The following is a 16,387-nucleotide window of genomic DNA, read 5'->3' as shown; positions in this document are numbered from 1 at the left end:
CAACCACTCTCTGAGAATACAGTTTTCCCAGGGAGCCTCAAGTTTGGACAAAATAGTAACTGTGCTCCGGAGATGGCCCTTACAAGGGGTCTCCAGAAGTGGTCGGATCTCTGTCTGATGGGCAAGGAGGAGGGACGGAAGCAAACACGAGCTAAAACATCACAGATCCCACTCACTGTCTTCCACGTTTCCATATTTTTTTCTCTCGGGCAGATGATTTTCAGTTCATTCGCTGGCTTTAGCTAACTGGCAGAATTCTGAAATAGTTGACTTTAGGGGTTGTGCCCATATTTTTGTTGTTGTTGGGGGACAGCAAGGGCTTGGAGGCCCTTACTCCACCAATCCGGAAGCCAATCAGGCTCTGCATTATTTTACACCTATTTTCACGTAAGATAAAAAAAATTTTAACCAAAAAGAAAAAGGGGGGGGGATTTAAAAAAATGATAGTCTTCAGTCACTCAGACTGACGTGTGAGAGGAAACCATACATGCAGGAGCGGCACCTCCCTGTAGGACGTCTCTCCAGGTAAGTAGTGTGTGCAGGATCAAAATTAAGGTGGCTACTGGCCTTAGCCCCTCTCGGCCCCAAAAGGCCTCCTGAGTCTTTTCTGGAGAACAGGAACAAGTTCAAGGGAGGCAGAAAGGCTATTCCATCTTGTCTTGCTTGGCTGACCTAGGCCAAACCCAGTTCAGTTCCGACAAGGATCAAGAGCACCACGGACAGTGGGAGTAGGACAGGTAATAGCAAAGAGGACTCAGACACCTGAACAAAGGAAGCACCCTTATCTCCTGAGATTTCTCTGGAGGAACTCAGCACTCAGAAATCAGGTTCACCTGAGAATCACTCACTATCAGCCAGACCCATGACATTAAGACAGAGTAAGAGGAGCTTCTGGAAAGGAAGTTATTTATCACTATTATCTCTAACACTGTCTGCTATTGGCAAGCCAGGGGAAGTCCAAAACCATCACAATTGTTATTTTCAAGAACATTTTTATAATTCTTTTGCTTTTCTTTAAGATTTTATGTTTAAGTACTCTACACCGGACGTGGGGCTCAAACTTGCAACCCCAAGGTCAAAGAGTCACCCGCCCTACTGGCAGAGCCAGCCGGGTGCCCCTTCTTTTGTTTTTCTTATTGCTGAAACCACCCCAAAACCTACTGCTCAAAAAAACAGCCACTTTATCTGCTCATAATTCTGCAATTAGGGCTGGGCTCAGTGAGGCAGTTCTTCTGGATAGTCACAAGAACGCTTCCAGCCAGCAGGTAGAAACGGGGCTCAGCTAGAAGACTAGCAGGACTGGGCTTCTCTCTTCCCTCCGTGTCTTCTCTGGGCCTCTCTCTCTTCACATAGCCTCTTTTCCACAGTCTGTCTAAGACGGTAGGTATCTAGGTATCTCACATGATGGGTCAGGTGTCCCAAAAACCCAAACGCAAAAGCTCCATGGCCTTCTTAAGGCTTGCATCCAGACCTGGAAAAGCTTTAATTCTGTCATATTCTTCTGGTTAAAGTAAGCTACAGGTTCAGTGCAGACTGAAAAGGGAGGGACTTTGCAAGCGTGTGAATGCCCAGAGGTGTGGTTCACTGCTAACTGCCGTCAATGCACTTGACACCTAACACATTAAGGCCAACGTCCAGATGACGGCAAGAGGAGCAACCACAAGAAACCACAAAATGGCTAAGCTGAAGGTAAACAGGGCACTTACAGGCAGAGTCCATTTTCTGTTCCTTCCCACACCGAGGGTCAGTCTGGGTTCACTAAGAATTTTAATTATGGGTAGAAGGAAAATATAAACCTAATTAATCACTTACAAGACACATGACCTAGGACAACTCAATCATTCTCTCAAAGCCTCAGCTCCTCAATTATAAAATGAAAAATTTTATGAGCCCTGCCTATCCTATAGTAAGACCGTACAGGACAAGTAAGACAAGAAATGAAGTAAGTATATTATTTATCTGATAGGATCCTAAGTATAGTCAACCTAGCTAGGCTCCATCCTATTAGTAAAATCATAATAATCATAGTTAATTATCCCATATGCTAAATTACTACCACAGCAATGATAGTATACATCATAGTGGGCTGCTATTACACTGTATTGTCTTACTATGAAAAATAATGACATTAATACTGACTATGGTTTAGTGTTGCCTAATTATATGTCAGGTGTTGCTAGGTAAACCATAACTAACCCTTACAATAATTCAACAAGGTAGGTATCATCCCTCTTTTTACAAATAAATAAAATGAGTCCAGAAGTTCAATACTTTGAGTGACTTACTCAGGGTCACACAACCAGTATGCGGGAAATCCATTATGAACATTTAAGGTATGATAAGCTCATAACAGATACTTGTCAAATTAAAAACAAAGTCGGGCTATCTGACTTTAAAGTGAGTCTTCCAACTATATCAAAGTATCTCCCTCTCACAATCTCTGTTTTTATATATGGCTACTGAAACTGTAATCACAGCAAACTTATCTAATTAACATGAGCAATCTATCACCTTCCTCATCTGCACAATGGTTTCCCATCTGAAAAGCACCTTCCATTTTTTTAAACATCTAATCTTTAATCCATCTATACTGAGACATTATGGGTTATAATGTGGGAGTACCAAATGAAAAAAAAAAAAATACATATACAAGCTAAAACGTCCCTAAAACAAACCCCTTAAAATAGCAAATGTTTTTAAATGGCAAAATACGGACAGTATGAATGACAAATAAAAACCCATATCCTTATACTATGAAGAGATCTTGAAATTTAAAAAAAGAAAAGACAATGACCAACAGGAAAATGGGTTAACAATACCAATGGAAATGAACAGAAAAAATACAAATGACTAGCAAATATACTTTTCAAAAGTTCTGTCATTAATAATCAAAGGAACAAAAATTCAAGTGAGACTTTTTTTAAAACTATAGGATTGGCAAAAATACAAAAAAAAAAAAAAATTACAAAGATTAATCATACCCAGTGTAAGAAAGCATGCAAAGAAACAAAAACATTAAAACACTATTCTTGGGGGACCTGGGTGGCTCAGTCCGTTAAGCATCTCACTCTTGATTTTGGCTCTGGTCATTATCACAGAGTTGTAAGATCGAGCCCCCAACCCCCTCAGGGTGGGAGGTCAGGCTCCATGCTCAGCGTGGAGTCTGCTTAGAATTCTCTTCCTCTCTCTCCCTCTGCCCCTCCCCTTCCCTGTGCACACCCTCACACCCAACACACATGCACACTCTCTCTCTCTCTCTCTCTCTCTCTCAAACAAGTAAATAAATAAATCCTTATTCTTAAAAACCAAAAACACTATTCTTGACAGTATAAAATGGCATGAGCTTTCTAGACAGCAATCTGGTAGTTCAAAAAAACATGCACGATATACCCAGCCTTCTACCCAGTAATTCTACTCCTAACAACTCATATATAAAAGGAAATTGAATGTTGAACAAAGAGGTATACACAATAATTAATTGTAACACTGAACTCTAGGATACCACCTAAATGCTAGCTAGAGAATTGTTTAAACACATTCATACAATGGCACTAAAACCGTCTTTTCATATACCATGAAAAAAATGTCAATGAGTGTCCAAGTTAAAAAAAAAAACAAAACACAAATTGTATGATCCAGTTTCTAAGAGGAAGTGCACATATTTTTGTAGTTGAAGGGAGAGGATGTGCACACGTGTGAGCAGAAGTTCAGAGTGAGAAACAAGGCACTAGGAGATGAATCCTAAGACAGGCCAGTAATCTTAAGAGCAGATGTGATGTCATCGTTGAACAGAATGCTGATTTTTTTTTTACTTTCCTCTCTGTACCTTTCTGTGATTTCTGAATGTTTGACATTAAGCATGCATAAATTTTGAATTCATAACACAATAATTTCCATTTAAAATAATCTCAACTATCATAACCGTGAGTTCTGTTGGCTTTCAAACATTATTACTTTTACTATAAAATACTGATTAAAAGCAATTGATAGGGATACTGAATGAAAATTTACATTTATTTCTCTTTCAAATGACAAATTAAAAAATCAGAAGCCCTCCACAGGATTGTCTTCACTCACAAATTATTACTGAAATTTTTTTTAAAAGGTCACAGGAGACAAACCATAAGAGACTCTTAATCTCACAAAACAAACTGAGGGTTGCTGGGGGGGGGGCAGGGGAGGGAAGAGGGTGGCTGGATTATGGACACTGAGGAGGGTATGTGCTATGGTGAGTGCTGTGAAATGTGTTAGCCTGATGATTCACAGACCTATACCCCTGGGACAAATAATACATTATATGTTAATAAAAATATATTTTTTTAAAAAGGGATCACTAAAAAAAGGCAGTGAGGCAGGAATGTTGAAGTACCATAAAATATGCCAAACATCAGTGTGCTATATTATACGTCTGAGCAATAACTTGCAGATGTAAAGACCTGGACTGATTTGATTCGACAAAGAAATCCAGCATCATGTGGTATTTTAACTTGGTTGCTTATTAACTTAACCTCATTATTTACACAGTATAATGAGAATTCTCAATTAGCCATGGGTAAGATTATCCACAACTAATCTTGCTTTTCAGTTTGGCCACTGTGAAGTGTAAGCAGTTTAGTGATTTGCTTTGTAGATCTCTCAGTTCTGTTTACTTTGCATGAAGCTAGGAGCCTACAAAAAACAAATGCTTAAAATCAATTATTCAACTTGGATAGTAGATGGGTAAGTGGGCAGCTGTTATCCTCAGGGCTGAGAGTCTGAATATCACCCACCATTACCCTGTCCTCCACCTGTGAACTTTGGAAACCTTTGGAGCCATTTTGGTCATCACAGTGATTGGGGAGGAGGCGAGGTTATAATGTCATTTGGGTCCGCAGATGCTAAAGTATGCTGTAACATAGGGCACCCCACAAGAACTACCCCATCTACATGGGCAACAGTGTCCCTGGTGAGGGACCATGATTTTCTTGTTCAGTGTTATATTCTAGCCTAATACACAGCAGGCATTAAATAGTTATGTGTTTGAGTACAGACAAAACAAGCAATTTCCAACACTAAGTGAGATACAAATAAAATAAAATAATAAGGAGTGACAAGGAGGAACCAGAGAGTTTTCTATCTTGACCTGAGACAGACCTTTGTGGCTGAGCTCCATTATACTTAGGGAAATTCTATGATGAGACACATCTATACCCCAAATATGTAGAAAACCATAATAGTCCACACCCAAATACAAATTATAAGAGGATTATCTTCCATCATGGATATACAGATACACGTTTTCCTCTGTTAGCAAAGATGAGCAATTGTGTCAACTCAAGACAGGTGTCAACCAAGCTCAATCCTGCCTTGGCAAATGAGTAGCAAAACAGCACATGGTTTAAGAGTAAGACTGCTGCACTTAAATTTGGCTCTACAATGCATCACCTGAGTAACTGACTTAACATCGTAACACACCGTCGAACCTTGGCGATTTACTCAACATCTTCCGAATTCTCTTCTACAAAACGGCATAATGAAACAGGTTCACAGCCTCCTGTTCTAAGCCCCCAGCCAGAAATGTCACATGTCTCAGAATTTTTTCTTAATTTTGGAAAGTAATACTGTATATACGGAACACCCCATCAAGGGTGGCAACACTTTGGTCATACAATCATACACACTGACATTTCTGCAGCTAAACAGATGAATGTTCAATTTGTGGGATAAATGAAGACCCTGAGGTAGCCTTCTCTCATCCGGTTCAGGCCCTGCAGCTACATTAGCTTTGCCCCAAACTTCAGGAAACTGGTGATTTTCAGAGCCTTTGAACTTCAGAAGCATATGTAAGAGATCATGGATCTGCAGTACCTACTTCCCTTGGAGAGAGAGCATGACAATGAAGTTCTTATTCATCCCAGTGCCTGGCACAGAGGTAGCACTTAATATTGGTCACTGTTCCAAAATGTTAACTAGTTACTCAATGAGATACAAGATCCTGCAAGCCAGCTAAGGGATTTAGCTGACTTGTGTTAGACCAGGGTGGGAGGAGGTAGGATAGGGGTAAGCACAGGTCAGAAGGGAACCTAAGACAATTACGCTAATTAAAGTAAAACAAAATGACAGTTTACTGCCCATAAACTGCAAGACAATAATGAACTCTTAAGTAAACATTAACTTCCTTTCAAAAACAAGGAGTTTCTTCAGGAGTTAAGATCTAAAGATACTTAACTTCTGCTTCACATGTGGTTTCGTACTTATAACTCTAAACAGTTTTCTTCCTAAAAGTGGGTCTGATAGTAAAGATTCTGCTCCAGGTAGGGCCAAAACTGGTTTCTCCTTAGGGGGGGGGGGGGGGGGGGAGGGGGGGAGCAAAATTTGAGAAGTTAAATAGTACAGGGAGAAAAGTATGTTGAATGAACCCTATCTCCCCAATGACCAAAGTTCAATTTGCCCCTTCCTCACCTCCCTGTTGTATTGGCTTTCCTGACCCAAACTCCTAGAAAAACTGTAAGACTGAACAGGAAGAATGAAGAGAACCATCATTTGTCAAGTACTACTTGGTACCAAGCCGGGCTGTGTACTTCCCACGTACCCCTATTTTCACAGTCTACAAGGCAACAGTTATTCTCCTCATATTAATAAGAATATTGAAATGCTAAGTGGGTGAACCATGATTCCAACTCAGGTTTGGCTAACTCAAAAACCCACGGGCTATCTGCACTAGACCACCTCGTCAGAGGATATGGAACTTTTTCTCATTTTCTTGACTATTGTCTTCCTTTGTATTTTTTTTCCTTTTTTATTTTAGGATTTTATTTATTTGACAGAGAGAGATACAGTGAGAGAGGGAACACAAGCAGGGGGTTAAGGCAGAGGGAGAAGGAGACCCCCCACTGAGCAGGGCGCCGATGCAGGGACCCTGGGATCATGACCTGAGCCGAAGGCAGACACTTAACAACTGAGCCACCCAGGTGCCCCTTCCTTTATATTTTCCTATCAAATATTTTTTAAGTGCACATAATAATATGGGATTTATATTCTCTCTCAGAGTAAGGGCATTTTAGTTGTTTCTATGATCCCAAACTGAAAATGTACTTACAATTTTATCTTGTCTCTGAAAAAATAGAGAGACCTCCATAAATTACCAGCATCATCTTTAGTTTAATAATATATTTATATACATATTACATTGTGTTTTCAACAAGCAACACAATTATACTCAAGGAACTTTCAGGTTGGTAGAGATTTTAAGGCTAAAATATCTATTTAGTTGAATAACTAACCATTTGGGTCATAAAGATTTTTATGGGGTATGAGCTCCCAAATGTCCCTCTATTGCCACTTCAGAACTTAATGACCTTTTAGGGAGTGTCTTCTTTACAAATTAAAATTGCCCCTTCTATAACTTAAGCTCATTCTACTTAGGTTGGACTTTCAAGGAGGTAATTTAAGGCTCTCTCTAACGTACTTGTCATTTTGCTGCTTTATTATTTTTACCCAAAAGTTTATAACAAAAAATAAATAAATAAAGACAAGTACAAATAAATTTAAAAAGATTTCAAGGTGTTTCTCCCCCTCTTTCTCTAAACTAAACATGTAACTTCCAGGAGTCGTTCCTCACTCCTGCCAATGCCCATTTTGCTGCCCTTTCCAGTGCCTCTCCAAATGGTTCTGTGTCCATAATGAGCTATGGAGAAAATAATTGAACATTATTAATTTAAAGTGTTCAGTTTAGCACTCTAAACTAAAAGTTCAATGACCTAAGTTTAAGAAAAAGAATACTCCAGAGTCATGTTCATTTTTAAAAGTACAAAACTGTTGACACATATTCAATTTGTAGAATGCTATGATTTGAGTTCAGACAATTACTCTGATCTTGAATGTCTGTGATTAACTTTTAACCATTATTAAATTTCATGATGTTTCAGCTGGACCACTGAGGGGATTTATCTTCTATTTGCAGATAAGTAATTCTATAATAAGTAATTACAGTAAGTAATATTGTACTGTTACAATACAATGAGGCTTAAATGCATACTTGAGTAAGGGGAAAACATACTTTGGAATCTATTATTATCGAAGACTTTAGAACTCTATATGATGAAGGAACCACACTTTGACCCTGTTAGCATTACTACCACTATCAATGCTGCTCTACCCTAGAATTTTTAAGGCTCTATACACACAAAGAACTTACGGAAATCACTTTTAAGAACTACTGTACTTAACTACCAGACTTGGGATCATGAAATACACTCAATATTTTAAACTGTATTAAAAATGATATCACTTATTACTGTCACTTTATGGCCAAGACAAGATATATTTAATATGGACAGCTCATACTTTAGTTTTTATAAATTTTTATATTTTTTAAACTATACTATTTTAAAACCAATCATCATTGGTCCCGGTCAAAGTGTATCCTGTATACTATGTTGATTCAGTAAATATTGGTGGAAGAGGAAGAGAAGTCAAGGAAAACGCCAAGAGCCTAATTCGTGTTTCTATACTCCCAACGCCAGTATGAAAAGAGGGATACAACCTCGATCACAGATTCCAGCAGGATGTAAGAACAAGGCAAGAGGCAGAGTGCGCTAGTCTAACTTAGAGTCCGTGCACAAAGGGAAGCAGGAGAGGGCAGTGGCTCTGAGGCCCCATCTTCAAATGAACCTGCTCTCCAGGCCACCAACAACCCCAAGGGTGGCTCCTGAAGAACTTTTCTGGTTGTAAAATATAATTTGAAAACTACCCATACAGTGGATAAGAATCTCAGAGGAAGAGTCACAGGGCCTGGGCTCACACGCTAGATCTCTGTCTACCAGCTCTGAGCTTCAGAGGTGTTTCTTAACCTCTCTCAGTCCTAGTTTCCTTAACCTCAACAGGGAGACAACCCCTACCCTGTATGATGACGACAAGCTGAGAAAAGCTAAATAAGATGGGAAACACACAAAACAAGCTTGTCAGGTGTGATCTACTGTGCAAGTGTGAAATACAGTATGATCGCTGTTTTATATGCTGTGTTATATGTAAAATCACTTTCCCTTCCCTACCACTCCCCCTTATCAAGGCAACTTCCTTATTTCACAGACAACAAAGTGGTCCAGTGCTACTAAAATAAAAGGAGGTCCGAAAATTGTATTAAAAAGAAAAAAGTTGGAAGAACAGACGCATATAGAATTGTTCTCCACGGCTTCTCCAGATAACTCAAGGTCAGTTCATCTCCCACTACTTTCCAAGAGGACTCCACTGATACATCTATTAGTTATTTTAAATGTCCTCTGAGCTATTTTAAATAAACCTTATTTGTAAGCACTTGTAGAAATACATAAAATATACAAAAAACTCTTTTCTCCAAGCCTATACTAGCTTTCACAATTATTAGGTATGATATCAACGTCCATATCAGATACCCTCAATCATGAAAACTGAATAATAAGGAAAAACATCAAATTCACTTGTTTAATACAGACAACTCAAACAGCTTGAGATTTCTGGTAGAGATTTCTGGTAAGACTTCCATAGAGGTGGTATTTGGAAGAGCGGGTACTCTCTTTAAATACACTATCTGTGGCAAAGCTCTGGAATTAGAACTCCTAAACATAAATACACAATTTTTAGTTATAAATCATGTTACAAAGACCTTGAGACACAAAGCTACTCAATATATTTTTCTTGCAACTTTATATCCATAACAAAATATTGGGAAATGTATAGGAGAATTTCTGAAGCACCCTGTGGAAAACTTCAACCACAGGATTGAGATGAAGGATACTGCTCCAGCTTATTTCTCTTGAATCTTGGTTAAGTCTCTTACTCGGTAGATTGTGTGATTATCTTCCCACAGAAGCTGAAGATTAAAGACATATTAAAATAGCAATGTTTTATCATATTGAATGGGCTGACAACTGCATTTCAACCATGTGGAAATCTAAGTAATGTAGGTGCAAACATAATCTCAAAGACCAATGATGACAAACAGCTTAGGCGCACTCAGACTCTACACTATCCCTCTGATGCCGGCCCCCACCACTCACCTGACCCCTACCCCTGCTCTTTTCACCTTTCTGAATGCCAGTGGAAGGCCTCTCTTTAAAGGACCCTTGTAGCGGAAGCGGAAGTCCACACACCAAAGTGCTTGCCTTCCTACATACCCGCCCATTATTGAGTAGGAGAATTATGACATCAGCAGCATGTTCGCCCACATCCCCTGATCCACACGCTACCATGTCACAGGATGGATTTCCTAAGAATAGCTGCTATCTTTCACTACCTTTAATTTGAATTTATTCTGATACAGGCTTGATGTTTGGTGATCTAGGAAACAACAGTGGAAATGCACGTGGCATTTAGTTGCTCTTTCATTGACTGCCATGTTAGAATGCCAAACCCAGACACCATGCAGGGTCCCACACGGGTACTAAAGGGGTGGGAAAAGACTAACTCAACAGTCTCAGATTTATGCTCCTGGTAAACCACCCTGAGCAGCACCTAGAATTTCACGTCGCCAGAGCTGTTAGTTAGAAGTGTGTGTTAGTGCACAACTTTCAATGCAGCCTGCCTTTAATCCTACTTGGGGCAGGCTGGGGAGATGGGTAGCTGGGAGGGGTTCTCTTGTGCTTTCCACAGGCCTACGGAAAGCTAAGCTATCCAAAGTATTTACAAATAACTGTAACCAAGGGCACCCGACTGACCCAGTCAGTAGAGCGTGCAACTCTCGGTCACAGGGTCATGAGTTCAAGCCCACACTGGGCGTGGAGCTCACTAAGTAAATAAATAAAATAAAAAGTAACCACAAGCAGTGAAAGAAAATAAAGTTCCTCACCATATGAACCATTGCCAACCATCAAGACATGAAAAACCAATCCCAAAATCTTATATATAAAAACTGCTCTTAAAAAGAATTGGACATGAGACCCCATTTTAGACACATTAAAATACTGTGCTTTGTGTACCCAGAGTTCATAATTTATAGAGGACATGTGATCAATTACCTCATATTCTTTCCATGAGCCAAACTCAATGTATTCTCTACCATAAAAATGCCAGAATGACCAAGTGGCCTAAAATATTAAAAGCAAAGAGAATTAGGTTAACGTTAAAAATAAATTCTTTGCTACCTACAAGTTATGTAATTACTGAATCTGTGGGTAAATATTAACTGCCATACAACTGGATTATTTTTTAAATACGTCTTTGCATCACTGTTATCTATATTTTTAAGTTTCCTATTTAGAGAAAAAAGAAACTGTTTTGACTAGACAGGGAAGGAGAGAGAATTTTTATTTTTCAAAGAATAAACACACTAATAATCAGGAAAAATACAAGTCAGGGGAAAGAATGAGAGCAGAATTCTCTGAAAGAATCTGTACTTCTAAATTGTGAAGACAGCAGACCAAACAGATTGAGAATTCGCTTGCTAACTTATTGTCTGGAGAGAAGCAAAAGCAAGAATGGATTAGCAGCTGACAGACCTCTGCTCGTTCCTTAAAAATAATTAACTAAGATTTGTTTCTTAAAAAAAAAAAAAAACAAGCAAAAACAACACCTCAACAGGTCACAAAGCTGAAGAAATTAAGAAATACATGATTACTCAGTTTTATGAAAAATTTAAAAAGAAATCTTTGGCTCAGGGGAGAACACGCACAATTACTTTTAAACTAATGATTTTTATTTGCTACTAAATTAACTTTAGGGTAACACTGAAATACAAACACGTATTTAAGTGTATTTGCTTATTATGTATGTTCATACTGTTTTTGCCCTAAATTTGACCCATGGTACCAGAGACGAATTTAGTCAAGAGTATATCTGATCACTTAGTCAACCATAAACAGCATCATGGCCGCCTGGCATGATGTAGTTTTGTTTGTTTTCTTTTTTTCTTTAAGGATAAAGATGACATTAAGTGACGGTTGCCATCAATTTTTATGTTGGTCCATTATACTTGGAAAAATCACACAGAAAACAGGCACAGCTGAGTATATATGAACAGGCAACCGTCTAAATACACAGATTTGGGGTTACTTGAACAAGACAAGGATCACGAAAATAATCACAGGTGTTTGCTGTGTACTTAGTCGATTACAACTCAGATCCAACAAAAGTGCAATAATCCACACTAATGAACACACCAGAGTTCTCAAAAAGAACTTGGCAATTGTAACCCTATTATCAGATTTTCCTGTTACTTTATTGTCATTATGAAACACAGGATATTTTCTGACATGATGTATTACACACGGTTATTATAAACTACGTGACAAAACAGTATTTCGGAACAACTTTGAACACCAGGACTGAGTTTTATGTACCTACAATTAGATGTTTCTAAGATAACTCTACTGTCTCCTTTTTTTTTTTTTCCCTCCAATGACCCTCCCTGACATGTAACTTGTTAAGTGAATACCAAGTGAGAAAATTCAAGCTCATCCAGTCATCTGTGTCCTCTACTCCTCTCCAAACAGGTGACAAGCAGAATGTCCTCTCTGAACACCTTTACCCCCTCATCTGATAGGAACATGATCTCTTCCTTTCTTGAATGATCACGAGTTCCTCAGCCACCGTCACAGTTCACTGATGATGCAAATGTGTGTTTGCCCCTGACAGTTTTATTTTTTCTAAAAGACTTTATTTATTTGAGAGAGAGCATGAGCAGGGGAAGGAGCCGAGAGAGAGAGAGAGAAGCAGACTCCCCTGCCGAGCAGGGAGCCCGAAGACATGGGGCTCAACCCTGGGACCCTAGAATCATGACCTGAGCCAAAGGCAGATGCTTAACCAACAGAGTCACCCTGGTGCCCTCCACTGATCATTTCAAACTTAAAATCCAAGTCGTTTCTTAAAGCCTGTTCTCATATAATAGGATTCAATTATTCATTTAAGAAACAACTACAGCTATTCTAGGTCCCACCATACAAATATTAAATGCACACAGTCCTGACGCACTACCACGCCAATCACAGTAATACGCTTCCCCCTCAAGGCCCTAACAGTGGCCCCCCGAGAACTCATTTTCCATCCTTCTTCTCACATCTCTGGCACAGCTGTTCAAATACCTTCATCTTGTCCTTCCACATTTATCGAGTGGCTGCCGTGGGCCTGGTTGACATGCTGATGGCTGGTTAGGAGAATATAATGGTGGCCAGTCACTCTGCACTCACCCCCATCTCACCTGCCCCCCCGGACCACCCTAACTTTTTCAGTGGCTTTATACCTCTCCTGCAACACAGTGATCTTTCACCTTTCTCACTCTCGTCTTCTCATACTCCACAACTAACTAGGAAACACATCCTGCTGATCTGTCACTCCCATCAGATAATCCAGTCCAGCACTACCCTAAGACCCAGGGAAAAGGGGCCACTGCCCTGGGCCTAGCGCTTTAACCTCATATACTTCATTATACCTCATATACGCCTTAACCCCTGATACTTCCCCATAAAATGAGAAATCTGCTCAGCCCAGGGCCATGCTCTCTGACTCTACCTCGGCAAACTCCCAGGACTTGAATTCCCTTGCAGAGCCCTAGACGATCATTCCCAGGGCAAATGGAGATGCAGGCATACCCACCTCCAGGACCAAGAGGTAGTCAAGACACAGCTGGCTTGCGAAGAGCAGGGCATGAGGGCTCGCTACAGCAAAGAGCCTAGGAGATGGGAAAAAGGAGGTGGACTGCAGGACAGGGACAGGGTGACAGAAGGCCAGTTCTCTCTTTGCCACTATATTCTAGAAAAGAACTCCTAAAAAATCTGAGAATTCTAAATGGTCATCCATCTCCTTATAAAATTGTACTGGTCAAATCAGGAGGTAGAACATATTTTACTTAATGGTTAACTAATCTGCAGCATTTAAGTACGCAGAGATATAATGAGTGAGCTTCCATTTGCATTCTTATATCTGCAAGTGTTAGGAATGGGACAGGTTTCCACATCCTATTTCCACTCAAATTTCCCCTGCTCCAATCTTCATTATAACCTACCAAACAATGATTATTATAACATAGTGCAGAAGGCGTAGCAGTAAAAGGAGCATTAATAGTTTTTCTCACTGAAAATCCTAGCATACAGCACAGTAGGGGCATCTAATCTATACCAAATTCTTTCACACCCTTCGTGTTACTTACAACACCGTCCCTCAACTACCCCAGTTAGTTATCTACATCTTATCCCTGAACTAAAAGTAAAAGCGTGGCAGAAGAAGGATTCTAACCTAGGTCTTTCTGAATCCAAAGCCCAGGTTCTTCACCTTAAACTTCCTTTCAGATGATTACGAGAAGTTTACCTGCTTCAGACCCACTCCCTGCTCATCTACGCGGGTCTGTCAGATTCATCTCCCTAAAGCGCCATTTTCACCTTCACAGGATCCTCTAGTCGGTTATGCTCCATCCAGTTAAGTTCTAAATCCTCAGACTGATTTTCCTTTCCACTCCCTCTGCTTCATGATTTCCCAAGGAACGCTTCATACCACAATCATACCTGCCTCTCCCTCTAGCACACGCTTCTTTCTCACAGCCCATACACCTTCCAGATCTACCTCATGTCTTCCCTCCTTCCCTGAAGACTTCTCTAAAATCACTCCAGACCAGTTTCTGTGAGTCCCCATTTTTGTGAACCCCCAAAGTACTGACAGCCCCTGTGCACTCAGCATGGAGGGAACCACAAAGGACAGGATACAGCGTTTGACTTCAAATCCCTTCATGGAGTTAATCTCGTTGGAAGGCAGCATAGAAGGGTCTGGTCAAGTCCCTCTAGAGCACCTAGCTGGAAATCTGTTGGAGCATATATTAACATGGGCTACCGTGTTATGTCTGCATAATAATTAGCAGTCACTCTTCTATGATAAGCAGAATTTTGGGTCACTTAGATCTTAAACTTTTTGAGAACCACGAAGAACTTTGGTTTCTGTGTATTATGTCTAGTTTGTCAGCTCTCCTTCCACCCCCTTAAAAAAGCCAGAGTTAAAGTTTCTGCTCATTTCCATAGTGTAAATACACCCGACACGGCTGGTCTTGAGCTAGCAACGCGACATCGGAATGTGGTGTTAAGAGGAGATGAGCAACACTGACCCTCTCCAGCTGGTACTAATCAGCTTCAGTCTGTCACTAGTTACGTGTCCCCAGTCAACATATCAGGAAATAAAATGGGGAAAGGTAATAACTATTTCTTAATTCAAAAATTACAATAAAACCATTACATCTTGAAATAAACTTATTTTTAATGAAGTATATCTAGGTTTTCCAAAAGATTTAATGGGAAAAGTGGTGTTGTTTTACATTTTTACACACTTCCTTGAATGTCTTGCTTTGATAGAAGACAACTGGCTTCTCCCATCGACTTCCACACTCAATCTGCTGCTTTGGTTGAATATATTAAGAAAATGCAGTCTCATGTAGACATTTAGTTTTAAAAGGAAGGATGAACCTAGGTATGCTCCCTTCACATTTTGAACAGCATTCATGTACAGTCTTTAATTTGCACAAAACACTTTGGTGTGAAAAGACCTTACTAATCGTGTGTTACCTAGCAATTCCTCCATATGAATAATTCTAACTTTAGACCAAACTGAAAAGCAAGTTTATGCTATTTCATATGCATGTGTGTATATATTTGCACACACATGTATATACATGTGTACACACACACAAAGCATAGCTCCTCAGTTCAACCATTCAAAGTGGTAAGAATATCAAGGAAGAAAAAGATAACATGCAAAAGACCAACTGAAAACTTCATTTGTAGGAGAAAAAAATTCTATACAGAGAGAATATTTATGAAGCTAATGCATGAATCTTCACTGAGCTGGACATAATATTCAATTAAACATAAAAGGTACAATTATGTTCCACATTTTTACAAGTGGACAGTAGTACCTTATGTACAAGATGACAAGTCAGAGTTACTTATTCACGGATGTCAAACAATGGCTTCTATCAGAACAGACTCCTATTTCGTTTGATTCTGAAATTTAAAACTCCCAACTTAATGTTTTTGGCAATATTTAATTCTTCAAAACTGATATCATTAAACGGCTTAACAATGTAAGCACATACATCATACTCAGGGAGAAAAGAATTCATTGATTTAAAACTAACAGAACTACTGGTAACAGCTAGTGGTTTTATCTGAAAGACTGTATCTGTGTGACATTAAGTGCGATTTTTCCCTGGCTCTAAGTATCACAGTAGCCTGGCATTCTCCCTCTTAAAATATCAAGGCAACATTAAGCATTAAGCACATTCTGTACCTCCTCCTTTCCTTAAGCTTAGGCTGAAATTACCTTCTTCAAAGAATTGAAATAGGATAGCCATTGCCTAAACCAGTTTAATTCCACTAGCTACTTTATTCTATTTCAAACCACTTCCATTCTTTTGAAAATATTATCTTCTCATTAAATTAAGTGCCTTATGGTCTCT

At 39.4% G+C, this 16,387-nt stretch overlaps 1 protein-coding gene across 2 annotated transcripts in view; it reads right to left on the bottom strand.

Moving 5' to 3' along the window:
• RFX3 (regulatory factor X3) overlaps window positions 1-16,387 on the bottom strand; it is a 281,939-nt gene that overhangs the window by 236,025 nt on the left and 29,527 nt on the right. The window contains exon 1 of one of the 2 annotated variants that reach the window (XM_032866530.1): window positions 10,046-10,117. The exons of the other annotated variant lie outside the window; for it this stretch is intronic. The gene's annotated coding sequence lies outside the window, so the exon portion shown is untranslated. Of the gene's footprint in view, window positions 1-10,045; window positions 10,118-16,387 lie in introns of those variants that run through there. 2 annotated transcript variants of the gene reach the window in all.

This window comes from Lontra canadensis, unplaced genomic scaffold, assembly GCF_010015895.1.
Source record: "Lontra canadensis isolate GAN:19392208 unplaced genomic scaffold, GSC_riverotter_1.0 scaffold31, whole genome shotgun sequence".
NCBI classification, from domain to species: Eukaryota; Metazoa; Chordata; class Mammalia; order Carnivora; family Mustelidae; genus Lontra; species Lontra canadensis.
Note: the sequence above shows the minus strand (reverse complement) of the source record. Positions and strands in the feature narration are given on the sequence as shown.